At 41.5% G+C, this 15,099-nt stretch overlaps 1 protein-coding gene across 3 annotated transcripts in view; it reads left to right on the forward strand.

Moving 5' to 3' along the window:
- The window catches only part of GHR (growth hormone receptor), a 248,303-nt gene that overhangs the window by 30,639 nt on the left and 202,565 nt on the right, over positions 1-15,099 (forward strand). For 2 of the 3 annotated variants that reach the window (XM_069962749.1, XM_069962748.1), the window contains exon 2: positions 3,368-3,452. The exons of the other annotated variant lie outside the window; for it this stretch is intronic. The gene's annotated coding sequence lies outside the window, so the exon portion shown is untranslated. The remainder of the gene's footprint in view (positions 1-3,367; positions 3,453-15,099) is intronic. 3 annotated transcript variants of the gene reach the window in all.

The raw sequence follows: 15,099 nt of genomic DNA on the forward strand, positions 1-15,099 counted from the left end.
CATACCAATTATACGAATAAATATACTTTCTGCATCCAAATATTCTTTGTCTCCATGATCTGTGCTCACAGAAACCTTTACAGCTTACTGTACCTCCAGTAGATCAAAAAATCTTTTGTCTTGAGTCACACAGACAGACACACAATTGTCCAATCAACAGATGTTTTGAAATCGCTTGCGGTGACAGAAATTGGACAGTCCAGGACCTGATAATGGTAACGGCATTGGACAAGTATGTAAATGTCCCTGACATCTCCCATGCAATCCAGGCAGCATAGTAAAGTACAATTTTATACCCGAACATCCCATTCAAGTCTTGTAGCAGATACAAAAAAATAGCATATGTTTCATAAATTTTAGTTGATCTGTGCGTGCATTTTAAATCACAGCATGTCAATTGCTGTTGCGGAAAAGTCCCAGGTTTGTTGCACATTTTCCCAATTGACTGCAATGGGGAAATTACATAATTGCAATGAAATGCATTGTTATAGATTGTGCTGCAGATTATTGCAGATCTGAATCTAAAACTGCATTTGAAAACTTTGAACTTATTGGGCCATATTTACTAAGAATGGCCCAGATTATTGCTTTATAAGTGACACTGCTTTGGCTGTGTGCCTACATTCATTAAATCTAGTAAAGACGCTATCCCCCCCCCCCCCCCCCAGAACTATGATCACTGCCATTTGCTGGTCAGTTCTGATTAGCCAGTTGCAGGGTTGTAGGTGGAATCTGGGTCGGGTTAATGGCCAAATATTAAGGAGGCTTCAAAATTTACTAGATGCTGCTTCATGTCTGAGGCTTGTGGAGTCAATTATGTAGCCATAGGGCTACATATGGGATATTTCTGTAAACTGGTATATAAGGGCAATAACTATAGCAGAGAATTCCTTTTTTATAGGTTTTCTGTTATAAAAATATTGGATGACAATAGAATTTCTGTACAGAAAATGCAGATTTTTAATTTTCTCACACATTTTGCTTTTATTTCTGTAAATCACCCAAAGGCTTTAAAAAATCTGGATATGATTTTGAACAGTTTGGATGAAATGGGGTAATTTATGGTGCTTACATAATTATTTTTTCTTACATACAACCCCTCAAATCCACTTCAAACCTGAACTGGTCCCTAAAGAATCTGATTTAAAAATTTCTGGGAAAAGATGGAAAATTGCGGCCAAATTTTTAAGCTTTCTATCATCTTAAAAAATTTAAAGCAAGTTTAACAAATTCTGCCAACATAAAGCAAACATATGTTATTTAGTATCTTATTTATGTGGCATAACTTTTTCCCTTATAAGCAGAAAAATTTTAAGTTAGAAAAATGTAATTTTTTCTGATAATTTTGGGGGTTTTCATAAACATATACGCTAAAAGGTAAAATCATCCCCACATTCTTCATTCACATTCATACTTTTCATATTGATAAAGTTTGGCTGGGTCCTTAAGAGGTTAAATATGAAGTGTTTTTTGATCAGCCCGTGGACATGCCTGTTTGGTTGATTCATATGGAAAATTGCAAAGAAATTTCTTCTTCTTTTTATTCACAGTGGTTTATTGTCTCCAGGAAGGGATTAGTTTTGTTGGTGTTTTGAAAGACTAGACTCCAAGTTTTTATCTTTCTGTATCCAAAGCATAGTTTTTAACAAACTTGATTAAACTGGTCACATGTAGAGTATGTAGGTTTTTTTCCTACTGGAAGTTGGAATTTTTGATGTGTTACCTAGATGTAAAGAGAATGATTAATACTCAACGTTTGCAGATCAAAGACCATTCTCTATGTTGTGCCTGCTGCTTGTAGCCAACCCCCACGTCCACATGGCAGGTGGACATGTGGGGGGAGACTTTTCAAAGGGTGTAAAATTTAGTCTGGTGCAAACTACCCACAGCAACCAATCACAGCTCAGCTTTAGGCAGTGCTGAAAGGAAAGCTGAGCTGTGATTGGTTGCTGTGGGCAGTTTGCACCAGTCTAAATTTTACACACTTTGATAAATCTCCCCCGTGATGTTGCCCTGCAACTTTACCCATTGACCACCACATGTGAGTGTGATTTTGGACTGTTGGGTCAGTTGCAAAATGTGAGCACATTGAGAGTTAATAAGAGGCAAATTATATAGGAATAGAAGAAATGATACTTTCCCAGAAAGACCTATTAAAGGGGTTATCTAGGAAGCAGAAGACAACTGAAGCCTTCACTTTCTGTGAATCCATATCTTGAAGTAAGCCTTCCGAAACATGGAGGGGGCGGGTGTTGGGCAGCTATTAGACATCACATGTGGGAATGGGCTTGCCCACACTTCGAGACACGCGCCCTCCCGATAATCGGGACACACGCCCACCCTCTTCATATCTCAGAAGGATTACTTCCAAGATGATAATCCAAAGGAAGTGAGGTGAACCCCTTTAACCCTCTTAACTACCCAAGTCGAACCCATACATTCTGGCACTTTTAGGGGGTTCAGAGAGGGGCCACATCATGACCCTACTCTGAACTGCGCTGCTGATAGCAGCTGGGGACCATGGCTATTAGCCTGCACAGCTCGGCCATTTAAATGCAGCTGTCTAAACTGAAGCCGGGTTATCCCTGTGTCCATCCCAGACAGGGCTCTGCGCCACAATGACACTGATGCCGGCTCAGCACTCGATCACTATGGGCTCCAGTATAATAATAATAATTATAATAATAACAACTAGATATTATTTTAGAGTTTAAAGCAGTTATCCAGGCTTAGAAACATGGCTACTTTCTTGCAGAAACAGCACCTCTCTTATTTTCAGTTTGAGAGTGGGGTTTGCAGCTCAGTTCCATTGAAGTGAGTGCAGCTGACTTACAATAACACACACAACCTGAGAACAGGGGTGGCGCTGTTGCAAGACAGCAGCTTTGCTTATAGAGTATGTTCACACTAGTGGATTTGCTGCAAATATCAATGTAACTAAATGATTGAACATAGTATGAAATGTGCAGCTTCAGGTGAGCTGCAGTTCCTGTACATGTGAATAGACTCTCCTAGTGAATATAATAAACAGCTCTGGTTATTGTTTGCTCAGTAAAGCCTGTGGTCATGAGTGGACAGGCATAGGGCTGATGCTTATGTAATATGGGATATTTCAGAATGATTTGCGGTATTTTTTCCTCCAGCTGATTGGTGTCACATTTCTTCAGTCTGGACATCTTTATCTTTAGGCTGTGTGAGTTGCCTATAAATAATGTAAAACATTGTTTCTAAACGTTGCTCAGATCCACTGTAAACTATTATGTCTGGAAGTGGAAAAATCTGTTACCATGTAACATGTCTCATCACTTACATCTCGGCCATGTGAAGTATGTGAACGACTGTAACTCCAGTTATTCCTGTTTTACAGAAAACCCACTGGTTCAGTGTTGGTTCAGAAGGAGCACTTACATAAATGACAACGACAAGAGAGTGTGACACTTCGCCCTGTTGCGGTATGTACTGTCATGTTGTACTTTTTCAGTGGGTTACTAAAGACACTAAAAAATATGACATTTGTGAATTTGCTTTATGCTGATACAAGATAAGGGCTGGTTCTCTCCTCCCGTCACTTGGTGCTTTGCTCTATCCATGGACATGTGTGACAACTGCGGCACAAATGCTCTGAGGCTGTTTTGTACGACATCATTAACTCTTTCCATAAATATTTGCTCAGTGATAGATCCCTGTGACAATGACTATAATAACGTTCTCTAGGTTCTTGTTATTTCATTTATTACTGAGCAGGTAAGGCATAAGCAATCAACCTTAACGTGGGATGGAGCATCTCTGGGACGTTCCTGAGTTATAGACCCAGTACCAGCTGGGACCATTGCGACCCTTATAGCTATGTCACTGCCTATTCATGGAGGAGGAGGAGGTGGAGGAGGGAGCAGGCACGCATGCTGCAGCTTGGCAACACCTCCTTGACACTTGAGCTCTGAAAGTGATATATAGCTAACAGCTTCCCTTTAAATCAGTCATGTCAAACTCTGACCCGCGGGCCAAATCTGGCCCGTGGTGCCATTATTTTCGGCCTGCCAGGCAATTAAGAGTTTTAATTACATCTGGTCCACCATGGCTTCTATATAAGAGACTATGGGGGAGGGCTGGCTACTATATAAGAGACTATGGGGGAGGGCTGGCTACTATATAAGAGACTATGGGGGAGGGCTGACCTATATGAGAGAACTGGGGAGAGCTGGCTACTATATAAGAGACTATGGGGGAGGGCTGGCTACTATATAAGAGACTATGGAGGAGGGCTGGCTACTATATAAGAGACTATGGGGGAGGGCTGGCAACTATATAAAAGACTATGGGGGATGGCTGGCTACTATATAAGAGGATATGGGAGAGGGCTGGCTACTATATAAGAGACTATAGGGAGGGCTGGCTACTATATAAGAGACTATTTGGGAGGGCTGGCTACTATATAAGAGGATATGGGAGAGGGCTGGCTACTATATAAGAGACTATAGGGAGGGCTGGCTACTATATAAGAGACTATTTGGGAGGGCTGGCTACTATATAAGAGACTATGGGGAGGGCTGGCTACTATATGAGACTATTGGGGAGGGCTGGCTACTATATAAGAGACTATGGGGAGGGCTGGCTACTATATAAGAGACTATTGGGGAGGGCTGGCTACTATATAAGAGACTATGGGGAGGGCTGGCTATTATATAAGAGACTTTTGGGTAGGGCTGACTACTATATGAGACTACTGGGGAGGGCTGGCTACTATATAAGGGACTATTGGGGAGGGCTGGCTACTATATAAGAGACTATGGGGGGGGGGCTGGCTATTAAATAAGGGACTTTTTGGTAGGGCTGGCTACTATATAAGACTACTGGGGAGGGCTGGCTATTACATAAGGGACTATTAGGGAGGGCTGGCTACTATATGAGACTACTGGGGAGGGCTGGCTATTATATAAGGGACTATTGGGGAGGGCTGGCTACTATATGAGACTACTGGGGAGGGCTGGCTATTATATAAGGGACTATTGGGGAGAGCTGGCTACTATATAAGAGGCTATGGGGGAGGGCTGGATATTATATAAGACTATTAGGGAGGGCTGGCTACTGTATAAGAGAGTATTGGGGAGGGCTGACTACTATATGAGACTATTGGGGAGGGCTGGATACTATATGAGATTATTGGGAGGGCTGGCTACTATATGAGACTAAGGGGGAGGGCTGGCTACTATATGGAACACTTAGGGGCTGGGTACTATTTGGGCACTATTGGAAGGGCTGGCTAATATGTGGGGAAATATTGGGAGAGGTTGGCTATTACATGGATTTGGGTTTAATCATGTGATAGCAATTTATCATGTCATTTATCATAGTGCAGGGGGCTGTGAGACGCACACCACTGACAGTGCCAGCACCGTGGCATTTGCACTTCAATAATTATCAAGGTCGGCCCGCGACTCCAATTTTTAAATTTTGGCCCACTGTGTATTTGAGTTTGACACCCCTGCTTCAAATTATCATGTCCTCACAACATTTATCTTATGTGTATGGCTTTACAAATACAAAATCATTAGAAATACTGCATAAGCTGTTTACATAGTACAGAAAGACAAGACAGTAAATCATAAGATTGCTGGAGGTAGAACATTAAAACTGAGCTACAAAATCACAACCAGACTGAGGATGAGAGTGGTACTGTTTCTGGAAGAAATCGGCCATGTATTTCCAAGCCTGGAAAACCCCTTTAACACTGAGTTACTAATCTGTTATGTGACTAGTATAAGGAGATCTATAGCTGGCCATACAGCTTTGGATGTTAATTGACCGATCCTTTATTTTTCAGGAGGATAATCCACAGTTAGAGGCGTCTAGCAGCCACTATTGCCTCTCCCCCCCATGGATAGGACATATTCACATCCAGCTAATTTATACATGCATGTGTATGGGCAATAGGGCAAGGTGGCTATCAGCCAATCTGAAGTATACGACTGGCATAAGAGACGTCCTGGGCACTGAGCTTTGTACCTTTTAGGGTACAGCCACATGTGTTGGAAACTTATATAGGAAACAGGGTATAAATTAAAAGTTTACCAGCTTTTCAAAGCCATCTTTCAGTTCCAATTTCAGGATATCTGTTTGCTATATTGAAATGAGAAAACTCTTGTTTACCTAGGGAGGTCAAGTGATAAGGGCAGCAGGATATAAGGCAGTACTTAGGGGTTCTTACTATAGGGACATATAAAACAGACTACATGCAAGGGTGTCCATTTCATTTTTAGGCAAGATATTTTCCTTGCATTTTTTTTTCCATGGGTTTTGTTATCAGACTTAAAATATACCAAGAAAGACTCCAAATGCACAAGATGAGACTAAATAAAATACTTTATAATAAAAGGTATTACAATTATAAAATGCAGTGTTTTTACATGTAGTTTAAAACGCCAGAAAATGACATATGAGTGAAGTAAAGCCTTATAGCTGAAAGCAAAATTGCATGGTTTGACAAATAATTGGCTATGAAGGATTAATTCACGAGAACAAGACCTCTGCATTTCACAATCTTCACAGCATCTCTTTGGAACTGACAGCTTTGTTTCTGTGTCAAGGTGTCTCCGGCAGCCCATGGAGTGGTAAAATGAAGAATGCCTTCACAATACAAAGACCATTGTCATTGTCTATAGTGTTTAGGCTCCTTTCACACAGAGTAAAACTGGCGGAATTCCGCAGCAGAGAATCCCACCAGCCTTTGTGTCATACTGGTAGTCTATGGGAGGCTCACACGCCTCCTCTCTCAGTGTTGAAGAATTGACATGTCCATTCCACCAGTTTTACTGTGTGTGAACAGAGTCTTACAGTGAGAAGATAAAGCAAAGCTACCTATTAAGCAAGTATAATGGGTATTCAGTGGAGATAATAAAGTAAATCAGCTGCAATTCACATTCCAAACTGCTGACACTGTTTTATTGCTGTTAAAGCAAGGAGACACAAGGTATCTTTAACCCCTTGCCTCTGCAGCCTGTTTTGGCCTTAATGACCAGGGCCTATTTTTTAAATCTGATGTTAGGATCCGGACAGCAGGACAAGACAAGACAGTGAGCCCTAAGCTCAGCCCCGCCCACTGTCCTCTACCTACTTGCCACAATCCGCCCTAAGATGGCGGCGAGCAACTTGGCGGCGGTCCCTGCACTGGCTAGGTGGGACACAAAGACAAGACAAACAGACAGACAGACAGACAAACACAATGAAGAATAGACAACAGTCCGGGTCACAACAATCGGGCAGCAAAAGTAAAAAATCACAATCCAATAAACGTAGTCAAAGTCCAGGCAATATGGTCAAGGGCAGGCGGCAAGCAAGGGAAGTCAAGGAATAAGGCAAAGAGCAGGAATAGCAAATACACAGAAGATACAAGCAGGCAGAGACTAAGTCAATAACCAGCAATGATATCCCAGACTGAGGAAGTTATATAGGAGGCCAGGGTTCTGATCCAGAACATCATTGGACCATCCCCCTGATCTCCAAGCACAGACACCTGAGAACAAAACAGATCCACTGGCAGGAAGACCTGTCAGTCACAGCAGAACCAAAACACAGATTAACCCAGATATGGCCAGACAGAACTCAGCAGGTGAAGTCGGGTGTGTCTCTCAAGGTGAGCAAATAACCAGAGTTTACACACTACAAAACAAAACACAGAAACAGAATGCAAGAAAATCAGCGCCTTCTCGGCCGCACAGCACGAGCCGAGGGGCGCATAATGCTCCGCAAAGATACAGTCCTGACATCTGACCTGTCTCTCTTTATGTAGTGATTACTCTGCAGTTCTTTTAACTATCACGGTTATTACGAGACTGGTTTTTCGTGACATATTCCCCTTTATGTTTGTGGTATACTTTGGTTGATACACTCAGTAGTTTTTTGTTAAAAACACAACATTTGCGCAAAAATTTGAAAAATGTACATTTCTTTATATTCAAAATTCTCTTTTTCTAAGAAAGATAGTCATATTACATAAACTAATTATTACTGCAACATTTACAACATGTTTGCTTTATGGTGACGTCATTTGGTGAACGTCCTTTTACTTGTTAGGATGTTAGAGGACTTCAAAATTTTGCAGCAATTTTTCACATTTTCAGGAAAATTTCTAATTCTCATTTTTTGGGGGACTAGTTCAGTTCTGAAGTGGATTTGTGGGCCCGTATGTTAGTTACCCCCATAAATCCCTCCACTGTAAAAACTGCACCCCTCAAAGTATTCAAAGTAACATTTCATAAGTTTATTAACCCTTTAGGTGTTTCACAGAAATTTAAGCAAGTTGCAGGGAAAATTTAAAATCTTAATTTTTTTTCACAGATATTCTATTTTAATTCATTTTTTCCACTAACACAGCAAATACTAACTAACAAATGCAACTCAATATTTATTCCCCTTATTCCAATGTTTCTAGAAATCCCCCATATGGGGCCGCAGTGCGTCACCTGACTAAACCATAGGCCGCAGACATGACAGAGACCTGGGGAATTTTGGGGCCTTTTTTTATTTCAGGGATTTTTTAGCCATTATACCATGTCACAGAGGCCTTTGGGTGCCAAAATATTTGTATAAGACAAGTTGATGTTTCCATCTGTACCATTCTGGGGGCCATGTGACACCCTGATAATTTTTTATGATTTTTTTTTATGAGGTGGTACGATTAAAAAACACAATTTAGCAGCTGTTTTTCATAATTTTTTTGTTCGTCGTTTATTATACGTTGCATATGACATGTTATTGTTATTCGTCAGGTCAGTACGATTACAGTGATACTCATTTTATATAACTTTTGTTATAGTTTATGGCATTTGTACTATAAAAACTGTTCATGTCTTGTATATTGCAAGAGCAGCAATATTTTAATTTTTTCGCCAATGGAGTTATGTGAGGACTTTTTTTTGCTGCACAAGCTGACATTTTTAGTGATTCACCTTTTGAGTATATGTGATGTTTTGATAGCTTTTTTTCTATATTTTTTAGGAAGCGGGATTAACAAATAATTGTCATTTTGGTTAGTTTTTCATTTATTTTTTTTATGGCGTTAATCGGGCGGAATAATTAATGTAATCGGTTAATAGACAGGGTCATTACAGACACGGCGATACCAAATATGTGTACTTTATTTATAGGGGATCATTTATAAAGGGGGATGGGGAATGTGTATATTAATTTAATTTATTTATTTATTTATGTATTTCTTTGTGTGTGTGTGTTTTTACTTTTACAGGTACTTATATAATGCAGTACAGCACCTGATCTGTGCTGTACTGCATTTTAAAGTGAACGGGCTGTCAGTGTTACACACTGACAGCTCATTCTAACGATCCGGTCCCTGCCCTACGGGCAGTGGCAGCAGGAGGAGGCCTGCTGCCAGATCTCATCTAGGGACAGAGGGGGGAGGCAGAGAAGGCAGGAAGTCCAGGGACTTCATGATGCGTTCTGACACTGCTTTTCATGACGTCCCTGGACGTCATATTGGGGGAAGGGGTTAATATATCTGTCTGTGCTTCCAGAATTTAGAAAGATGCTTTTACGCTTCAGTGCAAAGTGTCAAAGAGGTGCTACCAGGCTTCTAAAGTGCCAAGAGCTTCTTTAAAGGGGAACTCTGGATAAGAAAAACTTGTTTTCTATTAAAAGTACATTAAAAGTTATATAGATGTGTCTATACAATGTATTACCATATCTGTGCGGTTCTGCCACACTGGTAGCTAATAGAAATCCAGGAAGTGAAAAAAAATGGCCCCTGTGCCAATACACATTGTCTTCTGCTCCCATTGCTCCCCCCCCCCCCAGACAAACATTCCATGCCTCTGTCTCACATTGTGTGTGTTTGCTGAGCACATGCTGATGATGCAGACAGGTGGCAGGGCGTGATCCCATCGGAGGCTTGGCTGTATCCCACAATCCCCTGAGTGATCCACCATCTCTGAATGTCCAGAAGCAGGTGCAGCAATCATTTTTACTGATTGTGATGGGTAGGGGACTGTGATGATCAGCTGAGGAAAAGCATAGAATTCTGGGAACTGCTCAACCAGGAAGGACAGAAACACAATACAGAACAACCCCCCCCCCCCCCCCCCCCAAACAAATGGATTTTTGGTAGTTTCAAAACTGGGATAGACAGGTAAGTAATGCTTAATGCTTTTGCAGAAGTTTCATTTTCTTTTTACCTCTACCTGGAGTTCCCCTTTAACGGCTTCTCATTCCCCCTTTCATCCATGTGCTTTCTAGATTGACAGTCCTGACTGTCACAGGGCTGGGAGAGGGAGCGATGAGGTGTTACAACCCTTTAAAAATCCCCTTTGGCACTTTGCATTCAAGAATAAGAGCATTTTGCTACAATCTGGAAGCACATACGGATATATGAAAGGTAGCATGTGTCTCCAGATCCTAACAGCTATCTAACAGTGTCAGCAGTTTGGAACTTAAAGCGACTCTGTACCCACAATCTGACCCCCCCCCCCCCCCCCGAACCGCTTGTACCTTTGGATAGCTGCTCCAAGATCTGTCCTGCGGTCTGTTCGGCAGGTGATGCAGTTATTGTCCTAAAAAACTACTTTTAAACTGGCAGCCCTGTGCCCAATGGCTGTGGCCTAGATTGTGTATGCATTAGGCTGGCACAACCTCTCTGTCCCTCCTCCCCGCACTCCTCATCATTAGGAATGCTCCAGGCAGATTGTCTCCTATTCATCAGCTGTTTGAATACTGAACATGGGCTGGATCGTTAAGGCACCTGTGCAATGTTCAGACAGGAGAAAATGTTCCAGTAGCATTCCTAATGATAAAGAGGGTGGGAAGAAGGGACAGAGGGGTGGTTTAAAGTTAGGGCACAGATACTCTAAGCCCCAGCCGTTGGGCACGGGGCTGCAAGTTTAAAAGTAGTTTTTTATGACAATAACCTGCATCACCTGCCGAACGAACCCCAGGACAGATCTTGGATTAAAAGCAGCTATCCGAAGGTACAAGTGGCTCGGGGTGGGTCAGATTGTGGGTACAGAGTCGCTTTAAAATGCAGACATCAGTTTTAAAGGTTCCCATATAATAATAATAATAATATTAATAATTATTATTATTATTATCATATATATATATATATATATATATATATATATATATATATATATATGTATTTTTTTTTTATTTTTTTTTTAAGTGCCCTTGATTTGAAAAAGCTATACCAGCGATAAGGGTTGTAAGACTGGTTAATAGGGACAGAGGAACCTGCCTCCAAGGGCTTACAATCTAAAAGGTAAGGAGAGGAAGACAGAAGATAAAGGGCAGCTAGTCAAAGTGTGGTGCAGCTGTAGCCCAATTAAAAGAGGTGGACTTTAAGGTTGCTTTTGAAGGTCTTAATGTTGGGTGAGAGCCAGATCTGTCGAGATAGTGATAGTGATTTCCAGAGTATGGGGGAAGTTTGGGCAAAATCTTGGAGGTGGTTATGTGAGGTACGAAAAAAGTGGGAGCATAAATGGAGGTCATTGGAGGATTGGAGGCTACATGAGGGATGGTAGCGGGATATCAATTCTGAAATATAAAGAGAGGATAGGTTGTAGATGACCTTGTATGTCATGGTCAACAATTTAAAATGAATATGTTGGGCAATGGAGAGCCAGTGAAGCGATTGGCAAAGTGGAGAGGCAGAGGTGAATTAGTTGTGCCGCAGAGTTAAGGATAGACTAGGGGGGAGCAATGGTGTTAGATGGAAGGCCAGAGAAAAGGATGTTGCAGTAGTCCAAGCGAGCATGTACCAGTAGTTTTGTATAGTCAGGGTTGAGAAAAGAGTGGATTTGTGACATGTTTTTTAGGTGAAGGTAGCAGAAGGTGGTCAGGGTCTGAATGTGCAGTTTAAAAGGTTAGGATCAAAAGTGACCCCAAGGCAGCAGACTTGGGAGACAGAGTGCAACCGTTGACTGTGATTGACAGATTAGATGGAGGGGTGGAGCGAGATGGGGGGGGATGATTAGTTTTGTTTTGTCAAAGTTGATTGTTAGAAAGCGGGAAAAGAAGAAAGATATATCCGATAGACACTGCCATCCTGGATACCACAGAGGTGACATCTGGACAAGAGATTTGTCATCAGCATAGAGGTGGTACTTAAAGCTGTAGGATTCTATGATGTGTCCCACACCAAAAGTATAAATGAAGAAGAGAAGAGACCCTAGAGAGAAGGGTGGAAGTTACTTAATTTTCTGCATTACAGCTTTGAAGCCTGGAACTGTATCTGCACTTTTGAACAGAAGACTACAGTATAGATTATAGTATAACCCTATGACGGACATGTAAACCATCTCTTTGGCTTATAAAAATGTTGTCCCTACTGTTTGAGTCTTTTAACCCTACTGGTATCGTAAGGGCATGTTTACACTGCCATGATCCATGTGGCTTTTGATGTAGAAACTGTTTGGCGTTTAACCTTGTTAAAACATCTCCCATTCATTTAAATGGGAGCAGTTGAAACATGTGGAAAATAGAATTAATGTCATATTTTTTCAGTGAAATCCTGTTTCAAATCTTCCACTGAAATCAATGCAAGCATCATAACAGGACCTTGCTGCACTGAGAAAGCGGGGCACTATGATGTACATGAGCAAAGTTTTTGCATGTGTGCACATACCCTAACTGGATAAGCAGATCTACTTGTAGCATGTGTCCCCTTAATGAATAAGCCAAGACCATTAGAAATCCCACTAAAGTTCAGTTTAACTGCAATGAACTAGTTCACTTATGTTAATTCAGTGTGGCTTGGAGATTTATCTACATTTTCCCCGTCTAACCGCACTTAATTCATGCTCTCTACATTCTGGAAGGATTATTAGATATGGTTTTGTTCTGTCTCCAGTTCCAGAATATCTGAAAGAATTCCGTCAAGCAGAAATATTATATTTTCCATGGCTATAAGTGGAATAAAATCTTTTCTATGCACTTCAGATCTCATCAAGTAACTTTGTTCAATCATGTTGCAAATTATCATGTATCTTATAATGTTAAGTATTTAATTACAGTAAATGAGACGCCATCATGAAAAAAAACTTTTGTTACAGGAGTCAGCGGGACTCGGTGGTTGCAATTAGACCTTACCTCTCCATTGTGATATTCAGTGGGAGGTAGTCCATACACGTTTGGGTTTCATGTGACATTTTAGCTGTGCTTTGGTTTACTCAGATTTCTGAAATATTTTGGGAAGAATAATAGTATCCCTACAGATTGTTAGCAGACATAAAAGAAGCAAGTAACTATTAAGCTGTCATTCAGGTATTTGCCGTACAGTCTGGATTTGTCTTGGTATAAAAACTTTAAAGTGTAAGGAAATTTTATTACGTTACATTATACATATAGCAGAACCTGAACAGCAAAAATAACAGTTGTGCATGCGCCCTAGAACCCACACTGGGGGGGGGTACATGTATGAAAAGGCGAAAATGCCTTTTTTGGGCGCAGATGGGGCTGTTTGGCGTAAAAATATTCCCAAAGGGTATTTTTGTGAATATTTTTTTTTGCACCGGCCCCATCTGTGCCACTTCCGCCAGTGGGGCAGAGCGGGGGCGTTACGGGGGTTGCGGCAGCACACAGGGGGCCCGGCCTCTGCGAGCACTGCATTTATCAATTTTTCCGTATAAAAATGATACTGAAATCTACGCCAGCTCTGAGCTTGCGTAGGTTTCAAAATTTTTGCACGGACAGGCTCCGTGCGATCAGGATCAGGCAATGCTACTCTACATAAATCCCCTGAGCTCTGGAGCTGCGGGGACAATTGTAAGCCCGGCGTAAAAAAAAACGCCAGACTTCATAAATGTCCCCCTAGGTATAAAGCTGGCTATATACATTAGATGGCCAAGGTTGCCAATTTTGGTATGATTGACTAACCATCTAACGGGTATGAGGACCTTCCGACTCTCTTGTAGCCAATGTTTTTCCCTGGAGTGTCCCTTTAAGGCTATGTTCCCAATTTGGGACCATGGAAGGCGGCCGGAAGGCTGCATATGAACCTGCTGGTAGTTCCCGGTAACCCCCTACCTCCTCTATCCAGAGCCGCTCTAGTGATTCTTTTAAGTCCCGCCGCTTTTATGAAATTTGATAAAAATATGTAAATAGGGTTTTTTGATGCACTGGGAGCATGAACGATTAGTGAATGAACGAGTGGAACAGAAGCAGCAGCAAGCAATCACCCGGGCAGCCCCCTGCACCTCCCCTGCACTTACCCGCTCACTGCCGCCGCGTATAATATTTGCGGCAGTGAGCGGGGATTGAGGAGCAAATGAGCTCTGACAACACATGTTTGCTCCTCACAGTCGTCCTGTGTAATAGGGGCTTTAGAGACAGCAGCACTGACCCGCTAACCTTGGAGGAGACATATGCTGCTGGTGCAGAGCATAAAGGACTTCCCTCTCCGAGTCCCTACCCCCTCTGGTAACATCCTCTGTGGCTTCTTTTGCAATGTGACAAAAAATTGCCACTGACCCCTGCAGGAGAGACAACAGAATAATAAAGTTTTGATTTAAAAGAATTGATTGATTTAAAAGAAAAAAAATGTTGGAGTATCCCTTTAAAGGGTAACCCTTTATAGAAACCCTTTAAACCTTTTAGATAGACCATAATAATGAGTCATGCTTTCTTGGAAAGGGAAAACGTTCTGTTCCATGTGTTTTAACCAATAGCGGGATGAATGATTAGTGAACAAATGCAGAATTACAGCGCACGATTAACAATCATTTTAGGGTTAGATCTAAATCAAAGATCAATGACACACAAACGAATTTTTGATCATTGCCTGCAATTACACAGAACAATTATCGTTAAATTTTGAACGATATAACGATTTTCCACACGATAATCGTCCCATGTAATAGGGCCCTTAGCAGGATCACAAAAGCGGTGCTGGATAGAAGCGGTAGAAGACTACTGGGAACTATTAGCAGGTTTGTATGCACAAACATGCTTATAGTTTCCCTTTAAAGTGTCACTGTCGTGAATTTTTTTTTGCAGAAATCAATAGTCCAGGCGATTTTAAGAAACTTTGTAATTGGGTTTATTATCCGAAAAATGCATTTTTATCATGAAAAAGCAGTTTGAAGCTCTCCCCCCTGT

Source organism: Dendropsophus ebraccatus, chromosome 3, assembly GCF_027789765.1.
Source record: "Dendropsophus ebraccatus isolate aDenEbr1 chromosome 3, aDenEbr1.pat, whole genome shotgun sequence".
NCBI classification, from domain to species: Eukaryota; Metazoa; Chordata; class Amphibia; order Anura; family Hylidae; genus Dendropsophus; species Dendropsophus ebraccatus.